A 19,558-nucleotide genomic window follows, 5' to 3' on the forward strand; every position below is an offset into this window, starting at 1 on the left:
AAAGAATCATTTACACTAATGCCAGGTTCGCTGTTGAGATTTTAACGTTAGTGTTTGTAACGTTAGGTGTTCGTCGGATAACGTTAAGTATGAATGAGCATTTAACAGACTGGTTTGCAGAACAGCGTTGTCATCTGTTTACTTCCTTGCTACAACCTATTACAGGAAAACACATCGATGAAAAATAAATCAGACTTACAGGTTGTGGCCCGTGAACAGCTTCTGTTTGTAAATCCAGCTTTCAGGACAAGCCGTTGTGCATATCCTGTATTGAACTCGCGAAGTTTGTGGAAGTTTGTTTTGTCCTCCGTGAAATGTGCAGCGCGCGCGTCATGCATCCACGCACCGGCAGTGTTTTTTTCACGCAGCTGACGTTGTGCAAATCTGGCATTGAAATCGCGAAGACGGTGGATGTTCTCCTCCGTGGATGTGCTGCAGGGAGCCCTGCGCGCGCCTGATTCCCCGCTGACTCAAACACACGTGCATATAACATGCTGTATGTTAAACGCTCTGCAACGCACCCCCGTCCCTATGAAGTCTGAACAGAGCAAGTACCCCAGACCTGCAATCCGGATGAATATAACAGCGTTTCCTCGGCATCGCGGCAACAACACTCCAGCCTACTAACCACAACAGCGCCGCGATACAAAATGGCCTCACCCCCCCTTATTTAATATTCTCGGAGGAGGGGTTTATGTAAATATTGAGCCTGTTGATGTCACCAACCCTGGAGGAATGTGTGTAGTCGCCTACTGGCCGTTTGCTGTAGTTCTTAGAAACTGATTTCTTTAAAAGCAAATATCTCCCTTTGCTTTAAACTTTGAACGTTGTAACTTTGCAGATGTTGTTTATGCTCAAGCAGCAACATTACACGTTAGCTAAAGTTAGAATAGTGAAATCGTGGTTTACCACCCCTTTAAAATATAGAATAGGTAAAAAAAAAATTTAAAAAAAATGTATATATATATATATATATATATATATATATATATATATATATATATATATATATATATATATATATATATATATATATATATATATATATATATATATATATATATATATGGTGCCCTTTTGTAGACTGGAATGAGTATTAGCATTGTGTGTGAACTAAGAGCACAAAGAATGACAATGATATTTTTAAGGGTGACGACTGAAGTTCATCGGTGGGCCGATCAGAGTTCAAGTGTGCGACCTTGCAAACACACCTCAGGTGTTGGCGGTTCACTGTGCAGTCAACGATTCATAATTCAGTTGTGATGAGTTCACTGAGTGTGCATCCAACACATTATCACACATTTGTGCACTTGTGCCTGATAAAATGTGCTGGTTTGTTTAATAATTATGAGGACTGTTGTGGCTTTTATGCTGGCACTTTTTGAAAATGTATTTTGATAGCTGCAGAGCCCGTGAGGTTTCAGTTGCCCATGCTGCTGGGGGTGGTAATAATCTTGGCTGCAAATGATAGCAAATGACTAGTGTTAGAGGTATTGTTCTGCCATGATCTACTTGGCTGCTGTATTCCAGGTCTTTTGAAGGTATTTGATAGATTTGTGGGAGTAACAAACAGAAATTACATCTTTATATTCACTGACAACATCCCCTGCATTGAGTTGTTAGCACAAGAACAGTTACCGATGAGTTGAAGTTGAGAACTGGATAAATGAAAGCATCATCCTTTGAATGAACCTTTACATTGAACCAGGTTCACAATTTGTTCATTTATCAGACCGATTCCTTCTCAAATTGGACTACTTCATTCTAGAATTGGAAGTTGATCTATTTACAGCGGTTCTTGAGTTAAAAGGAAAATTATTACCACACAACTGCTATTATATGCAGTATGGGTGAGTTTAACTTAAGAACTAGATCAATGAATGAATCATTCTTTTGAGTCTTTTTAATGAACCATTTGATTTGGTTCACAAATCAGACTGAACTTTTTTTGTTAATGATTGATTCTCAATTTAGACTTATTCATTCTAGAATTGAAAGTTGTATTGTTCCGCTTACCGATTCATTGATCCAGTTGCAGCAGTTCTCAAGTTAAATGTAAAATTCTATGATTATTTACAACACAACTTTTCTCCTGAAAGAGAGTGAACTTTAGAACTGGTGGACCAATGATTGATTCATTCTTCTGAGTGGGTTTGTTTCAATAAATCAGTTGACATAGTTCACAAATCAGACTGAGCAATTTGTTAATGAATCAGACTGATCAATTCTCAAATTGGGCTAATTCATTCTAGAATTGGAAGTTGGATTATTCAGCTTACTGAGTCATTGATCCTGCTACAGAGATTCTTGAGTGAAAAATACAAATATCTAAGTGATTTATCACCCAACTGTGAAAAGTTTAGTCTTTAAGTCTGTTCTTATTCTGTAATGAAACAGTTGATCCTTTTCACAAATCAGACTGAATGACTCGATTTTCTGGGTGAACTATTCCTTTAATAAAAGCCCGGAGCTGAAATCATGTGTGTAGATAGTATTCAAAAAACTGAAAGAAATGTTTTCTTTAGGCTGCCACGGGAAGTGCTTCACCGGCCAACACTCAACCTGTTGTCATGGCGATGGAAATGGGCTGGAAGAGAGCAGGAGGGCAGGGCAGAGCAGAGCAACAGTCTGCCAGAGCAGCATAACCCCACTGCTCACTGATCAATACAGATCACACAGCTAAAGCTTCTGATCCTACTACCACTGAGAAAGAAAGATAGACAGACTGAGAGGAAAAAAGAAAAGAGAGAGGAGAGATTTATTAGGAGCGCGATAACGATAGAGATCTGCCAAAGGAGAGATTTAAGCAGTGGAACGAAGCGATGGGCGGAGAAAGATGGAAGGTGAAGGAGAAAGGTAGGGGAAAAGGGTGACATTACAGAGATTTAAGGGGAAGACGATGAGACTTTTTCTTCAGTGGAACTCGAAAGAAGAAACTCCTGAAGAATGTTCAAACAACATATTGTGATTAAAAGGGTGGGGAGGGGGGGGGGGGTAAAATGCTGTTTCATGCATAGTGAGCTTTTTACACTGTTAAAGACTTGGATTCCCATACTAAAAATGGACAGCGTTTTTTTTATTTTTAAAGTTGGACGTTTTAAGGAGTATTTATGTGCCAAAGAAGTGTGTTTTTTGGTTGTCAGGGCGAGACAACCCTGTTCAGCTTCCCAAAGAACCCAACGTTAATGGGACAGTGGATGGAGTTTGTTTTTCCAGAGCAGAAACGGAGTTGTGCAAACGGAGTTTGTTCCCTGCATTTCGGCTACGATCGTTTTATAAACAAGGCCTGGTTCAACTCCGGATTTGTAGCTTGTCTAATGCTGAAAGATGGAGTGGTCCCAGCAATTAAGGTTCACGGTCGTGCGTTGGAAGAAGGCATGAGTAAAACTGCTTCAAATGTCTTTGATTTGTTAGCTATCGGTGTGTAAGTGCACCTCAAGGAAACAACATGACGTGCAAAACCATTCTGCTTGCTACTGCTAACTTTTAAGTCCATATAAACCTGGTTTATGACCTCATAAATCATGAGTAAACACACACAAATGTTGTAAAACTTGCGCATGACAAGCCACTAAGCAAATATATACAGTTCCAGTTCATACCACATAGAAACGACCTGCTGCTGCTGCTCCTGTTCAATTTCAGCCTCCGGATCAGATTCTGGATCATTTATGTGTGGTTGAATCTGATTGATAGTCATGGTTTATTTAGGATAACGTTTTCTTTTCCACGTTTAAGGATGTCACAGCTTTCAGACACTCTCAACGAAATAGCTGCGCACGATCGTGGCTGTTTAGCTCCGCCCACACGACACGTCTCCAGCCGCTCTGTATTTTTTGGAAAGACTCAGTACAGCGTATCTTTCTTTTATAAATATGATAAAACTAAAGACTTTTCGTAGATATGAAGTATGCAATACTATTCTATAGGTACTCAAGATTTACACAAGATTGACTGAAATCCAATGATGTTTCCAAAATGTTTTTTTTTGTTGTTGTTGACAGTATCAAAAAGAGCAGCGTAAACTAGGGATGTCATGGTGAGGAAATTTAAACACCAGTGTTGAATTCTGTGATCTAATCCTAATCCCAATCCTAACCCTACTGTCACTACTTTATGTGTACAGTCACATTATTCGGTGGGTCACAGAATTCGGTATAACGAATAAAATAAACTTGCGACAACACCAGTATTACCCATAACACCAGGGGTGGGGGGGGGGTTGTACATAAGGGGAGGATGATATCAGGATATGCGGAGTATTGGAATTGCTTTTCAATGCACACTCACCCCATTCTGTCATAAGGGCTGTGCGAAGTGTGCGGCCTCACAGGACCACTCGATTTAGGGGGTCAAATTTTGACGAAGGTATCACAAATTGACTGTGGCCCAGGATTTAAAGGGATTTCAGAGAATAAAATAGTAAAATAGCTGGAATTTACTGTAATGCATTTGAAATATTTTTGAAAAGATACATACATACTTTAAAAATACTTTTTATTTTAAAATATGCACACATTCACTCAAATGTTATGCCTAATATGCCAAAAACAGCTATGTTAATGTTTCTTGTCTCGTCACATTCAAACATGAATTAGAATTACATTAATTATATATAGGCCTATTCATTTCAAAATTCAAATGGCAACCTTTGACAAAATAAAGTTGAGTAGATCACTGGATTGCTGTCGTCGTTTAACATTTCTATCGTAAAACAGTTGACATTTATTATGTTTAGCTAGCCTATACCTTACCTTGAGCTCTTGAACCATTAAAGCATTAGACCGCCGAAGCGGACCAGCTTAAAAAGTTTAACATTTAAAAAAAAATTACGGTACAGTGCTGGGGCTGTTCTAGGATTTTCATTTTAGGGGGTCTTAGCCCCCAGTGAGGGTATTTTAGGGTCCAAATTGTGCTATTAACTGGTAGCTTACTAACATGCATATCCATAGGATGGCTGTTTATTAATACTTATAAAGCAATACTTATAAAGCTCCCCCAAGAAAATGTTTATTTCTCTGATCTACATATGTGCAGTTTAAGATGTTCTGAAGGCCAAAAAATTAGATAACAACAGCTTGAAAACCATGTCACTGGGCAGTAGATTATTTGTCTTTCTTATCTCCACATCTCTCTTTTTCTCAGTTTTTATCTTGCTCAGTCTCTTCCCCTCCTAACGCTGAGCTTTGACTGATATAGTTTTTCCATTTTCGTCAGTGAAGAAAGTAAACATATGGTTTACATATTAACATACTGATATTTATATGTTTTATGAATACTTTTCTAAGACACGTTAATTCACTGTTTATTAAAGTTTTAAGTTTATTAAATTCATTCACAATATAAACACATTCATTACTAATCTTATGCCCAATTCAGGCTGAAATAGCTGAGCTTTATTTTATTTTCTGAAGGCTACAAATGGAATAATATTAATTTACAATATGTACACATTCATTATTAATCTTATGCCTAATCTGAAGAAAACAGTTTTGTTAATATTTCTTGTTTGTTAATTACATTATGAATCACATTACATAGGCCTATTGTCCATTCAAAATGGCGAAATTAGACAAAAGTTTATTCATTTGCCTAAATATTTCTGTCTTTGTTTAACATTTCTGACTTAGAGAAGCAGCTGTTTTAGCTCACATTTCTCTCACTTGACGTCGAGTCGTGCTGCTAAAATTCGCACTTAGCCTCGGCAGATTCTGTGTGAACATAAAGCCCGCCTACTCTGATTTGATTGGTTTTCTCAAATATTTTGACATTGACAAGCGGTGACAGACCAATGAGAGCTCAGATGAACGCAAACACCTCTGCTTCTGACGTGCGCTCTGCTCGACGCCACTGCGGATTGAAGAACATGCTGACTAAAAGACGGGACGAAGCTGAAGCCTCCCGCCAGTTTCATGTGTTTTAAAGGTTAATCACATTTTTTTTTTTTTAAAAAGGGTCTTGAACCGCCCCTGTTACAGTGCAACACACCTGCAATAATATACAATATTGGTGACGTGTGTCCCCCTCAATGTCTAATGATATTGCATTAATGCAAACAGCATAGCGCCACACAATATCATTCAAAAACTTTTTAATCAAGAGTAAAATCTTACACCATTACAAAAATGTAATATTTAAAACAAGTAATCTTCCGATTTTAAAAAAGACTTACAAAAATAAAGAAAAAGCAAACAGCAAAGTGGCTTAACACCAACAAGCCTCTATAATGGAATAACTTTATCATTGCAGAGCTGTAGCTCTAGACAAACCTCATTGTTTCCCAGGAGGGCAAAAAACAAAAAAGAATGCCGTCTCCATCACTGCTATTTCCTTGTCTGTTACAGGAATAATCACCAATATTTTATTAATTCTATTTGTCAAATACCCAATTTGTAACGTATTTTATCACCCTTTTCACCTATGCATTACTACTTCGCTCTCATCCAACTAGCCTCTTTCCATCCATGTTTTCTTTTAATTTTCAAGTTTCAAGTTCATTTATCACTTTCTTTATAATTACAGATGTTGATTTTATTTTAAAACGCAATTAGTGGTTAAAATGTGTTTGTGTATATCAGATAAAATGAAAAAGCATCCTGGCATATGCCAGCCATACTCTGCAAAACCGTGACTGGGGGTGGGGCCTCGCATCCATTAACTCGCACTGGCCCTCGCACCATGCTCGGTGACGGCCCTGGTGCTCGCTTTTCATTGCAGCCTTTGAATTTGCTCACGCGCACACTCTGTGTATAGGGAGTGACGGTACTGAGCTCACATTTTACAAGATAAGATATTTGTCAATGACGCACAGGATCTGTTGCGTATCAAATACCCCACCATCGTCTTGTCAGTCATCTCCTTATTCTCGTCTCGTGAAATCTGACTTTCTACAGCACCGTGCTGTGACTCTGCAGCTCATGCTCTATATGGAGCAGAGCAGACACTTTTAGTTTATAACTGTAGCTGCCATTTTCCAACTGAACTAAATTGTCTTTATTTCTATGGGGGCAGTGCAATGGTGGGCAAGTAAAGCAATTGGTGTACAAACAGGTTTGGATCAGAATCTGGGTGAGTAAACGATGACGAAATTTTCATTTTGTGAGTGAACTGTCTCTTTAAAAGGTCACTGTATGGTGAACATCCAGTGGGCTGATGGGTGAACAGGAGATAGATAAGAGGAGACACTTGGAAGGCAACTACAGAGGGAGGGAAAGAAGGGCACAGCAAGAGCTGGAGGGTGAGATGGTCCTCACCTGCTGTTCGGCGACTGCAAGAGGGATTGACGTCCAGCATTCTGCATTAAGATCACAGCTAGCCCACTGCGCTATATCATCTACCGCCAACAGAGAAAGACAGACACAAGACAAGATGCATTGAGATCCGAGAAGGACAAAGACGATGAAGAAAAACAGAAGAGAGGGAGTTTGAAAGAGATTAAGGGAAAAGAGAAAATGCATACCCTCACAAATCCTCAGGGCTGAAAGCGCTATACATGATCGAGTGAACAACAGCAAAATGAGCTGTAGCTGCAATCCAGGATTATAAACAGTAACTGTTTAGACTCCTCACAGACATGTCAACAATGGGCTTTGATTCAGGATTAGCAGTTGCAATGTCAGTCAAGACGTCTAAAGGGGCTTTTGAGCACTTTTTCAGTGTCACGTCGAACAAATACGGCCGTTATGCAGTTTGAAGCACTCCCCGCATGTGGCACAGACAAGCATCGCTCATCTACGAGGTCATCTGCGGTTGTTCCCTTGAAGTGGCCATATACTCAGACTCGCATATACACTGTGTGTCTACAGGATCAGAAGGCTCACAGGGACAGCACAGATCTCCGAATGCTTGAGATTGAGCTCAAAGCCAACAGACGGACAATATCCACACACACACACACACACACACAGCTGCACCCCAACGGCTGCCAGCAGTAGGAGAGGGATCAGATCTGTTGGTCTCTGCCAAGCCCATAGGAGAGAGAGGACACTTTGGATGAGGCATCTCTGGACGTGTGGATCCAGACACTGAAACATTGTTACTGTTGTGAGAAGCAGATTCAGTTCTCCAAATCTCTCACAGAACTCTCCACTGCCACTCAGCAACAAGCCACAAGCCAGATCTCTGCACCGACACACACACACACACTGCTCTCCAAATGCTGGAACAGGAAAAAAAAGGAAAGGGGGGGATGAGGACCATGGGCGAGCAAAGACCGACAAAGCTGCCACTGACTCTCTCGGAGGCTCCAACTCTGAATTTGGCGTGAAAATTACAGCAGGGATGAAGACGAGAGCCTGCTTGGAAAGCAGAGAAGGAATACATGAATGTGTTGGGACCAGGAATTAGAGGATGAAGAAAAGGAAAAAAAGAGGAAGTGGAGGGGTTTCTCTCTCTCTCTCTCTCTTGGATGGGAAAAGCGTCAGTGGTTTCAAGGTCAAACACAGCATAATAGTGTAATTTTGGCGTATGAATTGTTATTTTGAACCAGTCTTTTTAATGTTTGAACTGAAACAATATTGTGACAATAGCTGTTTTAAATACAAAGGGCAGCCACACCAAATATCTATTTGATTTAGTTAATAGAAGTTAATCGATAAATAAAATCTATTGATGAAAGCATCCTCACTTTACAGCATTTTTACACAAGTGCCTATAACTTTTCACAGTACTGTTTTGCTGGTAGGTTTCTTCAAGCATCTTGGAGACAGTGCCATAGTTTTCTTCTGGATTTAGTTTGTCTCAGTTTTTTTCAGTTTCTTCCTGTAATCACTGACAGACTCGATGATGGTGCGATCAGATCTCTGTGTGGAGCGTACCGGCTGTTGTCAGACTCTTTGTGCAGACAAAAATATCACTGGATTATTATAATTAATGGCAAAATGAATGTTTGGAAATGTAAACTGATATTTCCTGCTGACACACAGCAAGAGATATAAATAACTGTATTAAAACCATTTTTGGGATTAAAATAGTAACGTGCCTAAGTACTGTATCAGTACTGTATACACTCACCTAAAGGATTATTAGGAACACCTGTTCAATTTCTCATAAATGCAATTATCTAATCAACCAATCACATGGCAGTTGCTTCATGGCATTTAGGGGGGTGGTCCTGGTCAAGACAATCTCCTGAACTCTAAACTGAATGTCAGAATGGGAAAGAAAGGTGATTTAAGCAATTTTGAGCGTGGCATGGTTGTTGGTGCCAGACGGGCCGGTCTGAGTATTTCACAATCTGCTCAGTTACTGGGATTTTCATGCACAACCATTTCTAGGGTTTACAAAGAATGGTGTGAAAAGGGAAAAATATCCAGTATGCGGCAGTCCTGTGGGCAAAAATGCCTTGTTGATGCTAGATGTCAGAGGAGAATGGGTCGACTGATTCGAGCTGATAGAAGAGCAACTTTGACTGAAATAACCACTCATTACAACCGAGGTATGCAGCAAAGCATTTGTGAAGCCACAACACGCACAACCTTGAGGCGGATGGGCTACAACAGCAGAAGACCCCACCGGGTACCACTCATCTCCACTATAAATAGGAAAAAGAGGCTACAATTTGCACAAGCTCACCAAAATTGGACAGTTGAAGACTGGAAAAACGTTGCCTGGTCTGATGAGTCTCGATTTCTGTTGAGACATTCAGATGGTAGAGTCAGAATTTGGAAGTGTGTGAAGTGTGTGTTTGGAAGAGTGAGAACATGGATCCATCATGCCTTGTTACCACTGTGCAGGCTGCTTGTGGTGGTGTAATGGTGTGGGGGATGTTTTCTTGGCACACTTTAGGCCCCTTAGTGCCAATTGGGCATGGTTTAAATGCCACGGCCTACCTGAGCATTGTTTCTGACCATGTCCATCCCTTTATGACTACCATGTACCCATCCTCTGATGGCTACTTCCAGCAGGATAATGCACCATGTCAAAAAGCTTGAATAATTTCAAATTGGTTTCTTGAACATGACAATGAGTTCGCTGTACTAAAATGGCCCCCACAGTCACCAGATCTCAACCCAATAGAGCATCTTTGGGATGTGGTGGAACGGGAGCTTCGTGTCCTGGATGTGCATCCCACAAATCTCCATCAACTGCAAGATGCTATCCTATCAATATGGGCCAACATTTCTAAAGAATGCTTTCAGCACCTTGTTGAATCAATGCCACGTAGAATTAAGGCAGTTCTGAAGGCGAAAGGAGGTCAAACACAGTATTAGTATGGTGTTCCTAATAATCCTTTAGGTGAGTGTATATTAGGAAGATTATTTATCAATATTTTTATTAAAACATTTTCCGATATAAGTTTTAAAATGAACATTTTAAATGTTTACATATTACACACTAGTTTACATATAAATAAGTGGTCAACTGTATTAAGAGTGTATTTAAAGACCCCTGTGGTTCTAGATTTTAACATTGTTTATGTGGTGTTTTTAATATGCTTTAAGACAAAACATGTGCAAATTCATAAGTCAACACCATTGCTGAGTATTTCCTCCTTAAAACTGCAGTGAACCAAAGATTGCCAATGTTTTTCTGACGTCACAAACTACCATGTAACCAATCACGTCAACGTGTAGGCTGGCTTTTGCATATCATTAACTATGCTGCGAAGCAGGGAAGAGATGCCAGGTTATCCCGGTATATTTTTCTGTAGATATGAAAAATCAGGTACATTTAGCAATATAGCGGGTGAATTATGTATATGAAGCATATTACAATGTTATGATGATGAACTAAATACCTTTCTCCACTGACATACTGAGCTGGTCAAAACATTTCTAATAATGCTGTTTTTTAGAAGACAGACTGAGGTGGCGAACGGGAACATGGTTTGTGTAACGTAATCTGTAATCAAGCAAAAGGCTAATTATATTAATTACCGTTGTGTGTTCGACATTTTAAAGAGCGATACATAAAACGCATTACCATTCTGATATATCAACTTGTAGATGACCCTGTATAATTCACTCTTCCACTTATTTGAATCAGTTTCTGGTTCAAACATATATGATTGAATTAAACCAGTATTTCCATCGTGTAGCTTTTACTACAGTAAAGTTGAGCGAGAGTGAGTGGAGGCAGAGCTAATTTGCATATTCATAGTTCTGCGTATGCTAAATGGATTACACTTTAGAGTAGTGTTATTCAAATATATTAGAATAGTATTCTAAAGTATTACCACTAAAGGAAGCAAGGCTGTGGGGTTACATTCAAGCAATGTAAGACATGAAGAATCTTTTTTACAGGAACATTTTTTTTTTTTTTAAATATGTCATTTTGGGGATAAAATGATTGACTACAAGGGAACTTTAACTTAACTGTATTTAACATAGCAAGCCAAGTTAAACGGAAGAAGAAAAAAAATCTCTTACCTTATCATTTCCAGAAAACATTGAACACAGCACTGGAGCATTGACATTGCATAAGCCTGACTGCATGTCAAACAGAATGTTTTTAATATTGCATGAACAAATCAAATAAGACGTTCCCAGCGACGCATGTAATCACAAGAAGCAGAATTCCACTTAGAACCAGCAGGATGCGAAAGAACTCCGTTCCTGATGGATGCTCAGACATTTCAGCAGTTCATAGTTGGCACAGAGCTTGGCGCAAGTTCAGGAATACAAGATGGCTGTGTGTTTACATGTGCAATACAAAAAATAAATAAAATAATCGAAATTCTCTGAAGAAGCCAACTGTGTATTAGAGACACTCCAGAGAGCAATACAACAGGGTTTTGGAAGCACTATAGATGTGTATCTGGGCTTTGTAGTTAATCCATGGCCTCAAGGTCTTTGGCAGCCATGACGGGATGTCACATTTGGTTGGTTTGTTGGAGATTTTCTTCTTTCTACTCTAATGGATGCATCAGAAACAATGGGTTTACTATCACACATGCCAGGGCCTATGTGCTGCCTGTAAGGCCACACACAACACTGGCATCAACTCCAACGCTCTCCATATGCCACGCATTCATAATCATTAGTCATGCTTTACTGTTTTCTACTTTCCTTTGTCTGTGTACACACACTCTGTCTCTGTCCGAGGCCTGAAATGATGATTTATATGGTTTATTTAAAGTCAACGGTGCCTCCAGTGAAACAGTTTCCTCGGTGGCAGCACTTTGTCCGAGCAGTCACACTCAAGCTTCTTGTCGTTTAGTTCCAAACTTGGCTTTGGAATCTCTTTTCCTACGAGTATCTGTGGACGATCTGCTGGAAGGTTCCAGTTTCTTGGCTGCATCCCCAGGGGCAGAATTGGATGCGACAGAATCTGTATCTGAGGCGCTGTGTACATATCTTCTTGCCAATAGCAATGAATTGAGAAAATGTACCAGTCATAAAAATTTCTTACAGCCTGTGAATCTGTGTTTTACTTGGTACTATCATAAACATGCAAGAAAAAAACCTGTATACACATATATATGTTGTCTTATTGTAATGTGAGTGACAGATCACCCAATTTGTCTACATAATAAAATCAGAAGAGAACTGTGCATGTTTGTACACAAACACTTCACTCATTATTAGACTTTCACTTTAGAATTAAATTAATGTCTTTGAAATCAAATTTGCTCGAATCCTCAAAACACTTGTTTTCAATATAAATCCGTAGTTCCTAGTAAAGTAATTACATTTCATTGTCACTTTTTTTTCCCTCTCTCGTTTGGTACTTGAAAAATTCAGAATTATAATAACTTCCCCATCTTGTTGAATCTTTATTATAGAATATTAAATGTTTTAGTGCCTGTTTTGTTTTGAATATCTTGTATTATATTATAATGTATATATTTTGATCAATTTCACTTTTATTCAAAACATTTTTATTTGATCAAAATACAGTAAAAATTGTAATATTGTGGAATGTTATTACATACCTAAAATACCTGTTTTCTGTTTTTATATATTTAAAAATGTATTTACGAAATGGCAAAGCTGAATTTTCAGCAGCTATTACTATTTATTATCTTATAAGATATTGTTGTTATTATTATTATTATTATCAATGTTGAAAACCTTTGTGCTGCTTAATAGTTTTGTGAAAACCTTAATACATTTTTTGGGACTCTTTAATGAATCTCTAATCTAAAGTTTGTAACATTAGAAGTGTTGTTACTGTCACTTTGGACCAGTTTCATGCATCCTTTCTGAATAAAAAATAGTCACATGACATTTACAATACAGCTCAAATGATTGACTCAAAACAACCTGGGAGCAGAACTGAGAGACCATCAGCAAAGATGGCTGAGATCTGCCATTGAGACAATTGGGAAAGCTGACGGATCACTTTCTACTGGTGTTATAGACCTTCTTGATCTCAACAAGTTACTTTTCCAAGTTATGTAGTGGTCTCATTTCCCTCAGTATTTACACCCTGTATAACCCCGAATGCACCTGTACAAGTGTTTTCATTTCGTATCCAAAGGAGACTTCACTATTGCAGACTATGTATTCAACAATGTCACATTATCCTATGCAGCTCTCCATCGCAACAGTCAGCAGGGGAATTGTAGTGGATGTTTTGGGCAGGGATCTGGAGCAGGTGTGCTTTACTGAGGGTGTCTGGCACCGCCGCCGCTGTTACTATACTGTCTTTTTCCCCTCCTTTGGCACAGGAAGCTCAGTTTCTGTTCTGTCAGTTGTGTTCTGTTCCCCACAGGCCTGTTTGAAAGATAATCATTCAGATTTAAAGGATTATAGATGCTTAGAGTCCTGACCTGACTCAGTCTCCCTTTATTTAGCAATACCCTTTTCATTTCAAATCCTCTCTGTCTCTCTCTCCCTCATATCTCACAGCCAAGCACAGTTCTCGGACTGAGCAATTTCGAATTGATTTTCCATTGCTTACCTTAATATCATTAAAGATGAGTCTCATTTTCTCTCAGCAGAGAAAATACACCCACAGAGACCCACACGGAGGCTCACATTAACGCCGCCGTCTGCGACAGAGTTTCAAAGTCGTAATTCTCCCTCCGCTCACCCTTAATATAATTGTGTCTCTAATTCACAGTACGGTTTCATTTAAAAATGTTTTCACTTTTGTAACCATTAACTCGCTCTCACATTTCGGGTCTTTCTTTTGTGGTGTGTGTCTTGACTCAACGCTCACCGTTAGGGGAAACAACGCGCCACTGGCTCATATATTGATAAAGCTTTCTGGGTTTTGGCTGTGAGAAGAGTGTAATCCACCACCTCAAACACCGCCTGCATAATTTAATGTTCTGTCGGTACGACAACAGTACTAAAATTAGGCTTATGACAGGAAGAATACATTATAGAGCGGTTTGGGAAGAGAGCAGCCAGGTTGGAGAGGAGCCTGGGGAATGCTTTTAGTAACTCTCCATAGGAAGATGTGCAGTATTCTTTAATAATTCCTGTAATCATGCTTTCTGACTGATACCATCTATGGTCTTTAATCTATTTCTACCTGGTCGTTCTTGCACAACCACAGGGGCTCGGTAAGTTCATTAAGGTTTTGTGATAAATACCCTACAGAATTCTACACAAACTAAGCCCTGTTGGTCTTATGCAATATTGGAATTAGAAGAAAATGAGCGTTAGAGTGTTGCGGTAAAAGCAAGGCTGTTTATTTGGAGCACCAACCCTCTGAGGGAATATGGCTTAACTGGCTTTTAATTTTAGTGTGGGCTATTTGTTTAACTCCATTTAAAGCTACTTTGAAACTTTTCATGTGGTAAGCTTCGCATAGCTTAAAGTTCTATTACAACTACATTTAAAGGCCGAGACACACCAACCTGACGTCAAAGAACTAGAAGCGACGAAAGCTTGTCGGCCGCGTCTGGGCCAAAAAGCTACACTTGAACACACAGAGAGAACTACTTCTGCGCATGCGTGTAAATGAGACAACTGTCTATTTCTGCAGATACATTCGTCATTCAAAAGGGAAACCAACGCTCCAGACTGCAGATACACAAACCGTAAACAAATTAGCATGTGCTTACTTTTTTGAATATCAATCCTGCTGATCACATTCTTTATTCCACTCCACTCCACTCATGTTAATATTAATATTATTATAGATTAATATTAAAATATTCGCCCCGGAACACTCGGTAAGATAACATAAATTAGAACAGCCTTCTATCTGTATGGTTTTGATTCTTTGCTTGCTGTTTTGCTGTTATTCTCGTGCACTGACACATTCACTACATGTTAAATTGGCCCAAAAAACCCTGATGGTGCCCGACTAGAGCCACCAGTGTGGAACACACCGGAAAAACTAAGTCGGCCGACGCTCAAAAACAGATGTTGCCCGGCGGCCGATCGTTGGCTTTGTGTGTCCCAAGCTTAAGACTGTGATGACGAGCCTGGATAATGATGTCATCACTAGAGTGCCAGCTTAGTACTGTTCTGTATTTACTTGGTTGTACTACAGTGGTCGGCAACTGGCGGCCTGCGGGCCAAGTACGAGAACGTTTTTGCAGCAATGTGTTTATTTTGGGATGAATTGAGAGCTTTCTGAAAGACATTCAAAAGAGTCTGTGGAATGGATCGCTAGACACGCCTCTCAAATAGCCGTCATGAAATATGTGTGTGGTATGTAAAAACGAACAGTGAACCTAAAAGTTTGCTTATAACGCAGGGCCTCAGCTCCAACACGTGAACAATAACAAGTCAAATTCAGCTTCTTTTTTATAAAAAAATATTGACAACTCAACCAGCAAAAAAAGGGTGCCATGCTTTGTCTCGTGGTGTATCTGATATATTCTTTACAAACAGCGACAGCTACGTTGCAGATAAGACACACCGGCTTTGCATTCACAAAACCAGGTAGGATGAATGCAGTTGTCTTTCCATTCTTCTTTGTATACCCTATTTTTGCTGTTGACTTTCCTCTTTAGATTCTTTGATTGTGCCATTTTCTCTCACCGGCTAGCTTAAATGTTAACGTCAACGCACACGACGTAATCTCGTACCTCCAGTAGGCAAACAATCTTAAAAATGCAGTTTACTACATGAGGATGCCAAGGAATAATTGTAATTGTAAATAATGCTACCATAATATCTAAGCAACATGTATGTACATGCTTGTATTTTTGAGAGAAACATGTTTATGCATGGTTTTTGAGAAAACAAATTAAGGCCTCAAAAAAATGAAGGCCTCAAAACACACAATAGATATGTGTCCACAAGACTTTTGACTAATGGGTGTTGTTGCCTAGAGTGTTTGCTTTAAACTGATGTAAGAATAATTGGGCCTACTCATTCACATAAAACCATACACTGATTTAAAATTTGTAAGACAGTTTTTCTTCACAAAGCCTGTATACGAGGAGGCGTGATATCTAATGAAAAATTATGGATATCACCTGAGAGGACAAAATAACACAATAGCCCACATAATGACCTGCATAATGAGCTGCATAATAAATGAGCTTAATTCAGGTGTGTGACTGAGAGCAACAGGACAAATGACATATATTATATATATTATATATTGTACTTATCTAGTAAATACAAAAAAGTTAATCAAACTCACCCCTGGTTTCACAGACAAGTCTTAAGCTAGTCCCAGACTAAAATGCATGAGCTGTTTCAACTGAAAGAAACTTGTACTTGCACATCTTAAAATATGTCAGTGCAATTGTTTTGTCTCAAGATGCACACCAACAATGTTTATTTCCAAGACACGTTTATAAATGCTGCCCTAATTTAACTAATGCTTAATCCTTAGGCTTAGTCTAAGCCCTGTCTGTGAAACCGGGCCATAAAGTAATAAAGTTATTAAAAACTAACATTGGTACAAAGCAATGATGACAGAACAGTAGCACTGTAAAACTCAATAAGTTCAGAATACTCAAAAACATTTAAGTAAACAAACAAATTTTTTTAAAGTTAGTACTTTTGTAGATGTTTGTGACAAGTGGGACGGGTCTAAGAGCCATAGAAGCGGAGCAAGGCCAGTGTGGTGCACAGGTTACATGTTAGATAGCAAATATCACATGCTATTATCACTATCAAAGAGACTGTCATTATATACTTGCATGCGTATAATGAAACAACATACAATATATGTGGTCTTAAACGTTTTGTAGCCCATCCTCAACCTAACCACAGACTCTCTTAACCACAACCCTACAAAAATAACAAAACAGAAAAGAATTTATTATAGTAAATAAATTACACAACATTAAACACTAATTTAAGTCTCTCTATGTTAATTTTGTGCCAAAACACACAAAATAACACTTAATTTCAACATTTATTTTACTTATACAGTCTGACGCAAAGCATGCTGGGAAATCTGCTGCAACTCAATCATATTAAGTTCAGTTTACTACAATCCAATTTTGAGTTCACGCAACTTTTTTCTATTAAGTACAATGAACTTGTTGGAGAAATGTTTTGTGAACTGTATTCTATGCAAGCTTTCTGAATATGTTAGTCTGAGGTGAGACATACAATTTATTATGGTAGATGTGCCACTAGGCATTGTTTAGTGCCAAGTTTTGTTGCTTATTTAAACCCTTAAATGCATGACTGTTTCGCCAAACATTCTTACATATTTGGGTCTGTAGCGACCCGGATCTATATCTAACATGGATAGATCTATACCTGTCGCGATAATATATAAAACTCATGATATTAGAGTAAAAATTACAGAAGAATAAAATAAAACATATTTTGTTAACTTTTGGAGCTTGGAAGTGTTCAGTTTGAGCAGATGTTTTATACCAACATCACTGTCCTTGTCAGAGCTCATTTCCCAGTACATTCAGCATCTGGCTCATATTCGCGAGCTCACGCATATTCTCAAAACTCATTTTCAACGTCTTCAAAATCAATATTTTGATCGCTGACAGCTTCTTCACCAGATCCATCATCAAGTGACAGTGACAATAATATTTGAATGTGTTAAGTACTTGCTCTGCAGTAAATCGCTGAGCCATTTCAAGTTTTGCATATTATAAGTATTATTGTTTTGTTTTCAGTCTGCAGTAAGTGTGAGTGAAACGTCACTTCATCATTGTGTATCAGACATTGCCACCTTGTAGAATAAAGGTGAATTGCACTTATTTCGTCATTATAGATTAATTTATTATTGTGCAGAAAAAGAATTCCTACAATCTTACACACTTTGACAAAAAAAAATTGTGGAAAAACAGGCATTTAATTATAATTTTATTATTTTTTTCTTATTATATGGTTTAAAATGGATTGATTGAGGATACTAAGAAGGTTGATGTCTAACTTTAAAAAATGAATGAGGAGGAGGGTAGTGAAGGACTTCTCGGGTCGCTAAAGACCCGAGGTATGCATTTAAGGGTTAATAAAAAACAGTTCACTTAAGTTAATGGTGTTTGTGGTTACAAATTCATTCGCGGATCCTTTATGTCGGACACGACTGACCAATATTGAGTAACCCACATCTTGGATAAGATTCCTAAAAGTTGTGCATATACAGCACACATTAAAGACATGCATGAACGCGGATATGTTACATGTCTAAAGTAGCCTATATAGAAAGAATAAACCAGTCTTATAAACTTATAAAGTTCACTTAACAATTAAAATATATATATAAATAAAAAAATATAAATAAAATATAATCTGCATGCACAATAAATACACATACAGTAAAATGGATTTAAATCTCTCGACAGAAAGGTTTTTGCAGGTTTTAATACAATTATATTTAATAACAGTAGTCATAATAAGCATATTTCCAGTAGCCTACGTGCCTCAGACTTGCGTTGCCAACTCAATCATCAGAATCCTCTGTAATCCTCTGAAAACTTCGACAGCTGGTTGAACCGGTTCCTTTTGAGTCCTCTGTAATCCTCCGCAAACTTCAACAGCTGGTTGAACCGGCTCGTTCGGTTCCTTTTGAGTCCTCAGTAGTCCTCTGCAAACTTCGACAGATGTTTGAACCTGGCAGATGTTTGAATCGGACATGCTAATTCGACTTTTGCGTCTCGCGTCATCAACCCGGAACTAAAATTCGATTCAGTTCGATTAATGAACCGGCTCAACCGTTTACTTGCTGAGAACCGGCTCAAAAGAACAATTCGTTCAACATCAAGTTGTTCTAGTTGTTGTTTTTTTATACTATGGAAGTCAACGGGGCCCATCAACTGTTTGGTTACTGACATTCTTCAAAATATCTTCTTTTGTGTTCAACAGAAGAAAAAAAAATCATACAGGTTTGACAGAATTTTCATTTTTGGGGTGAACTATCACTTTAATTAGGTGGCATTATGAAAACTACACAGATACTGAATACACACACACACAAAGAAAATGTGTCAAATTCTATCACTGGAAAAAAATGGGGATGAAAGACAGTATTTAACCATATATTTTGTTGCACACAAAAGATGTAAAATGCCTTACAGGGACTTGCACAGAGCCTTGATTCAGTGAATCATGCGAGAGATAATTCAGTTCACCGTGCAAAAAAAATGTTATATAAAACATTTTAATAGGTTACGTTGCTGCTCTTTGGGAAAAGTGGCTCATTACAGGAAATGCTTCATTGTTTTGGAAACAGCTGAGTTTCTGCAAAATCCAGTTACGTTTGTAACAACACAACCTTTATT

At 38.4% G+C, this 19,558-nt stretch overlaps 1 protein-coding gene across 3 annotated transcripts in view; it reads left to right on the forward strand.

Annotated features, from left to right (window-relative positions):
• Positions 1 to 19,558, forward strand: part of unc5da (unc-5 netrin receptor Da) — a 308,148-nt gene that overhangs the window by 203,911 nt on the left and 84,679 nt on the right. The window lies entirely within an intron of this gene.

Source organism: Gobio gobio, assembly GCF_949357685.1.
Source record: "Gobio gobio genome assembly, chromosome: 14".
NCBI classification, from domain to species: Eukaryota; Metazoa; Chordata; class Actinopteri; order Cypriniformes; family Gobionidae; genus Gobio; species Gobio gobio.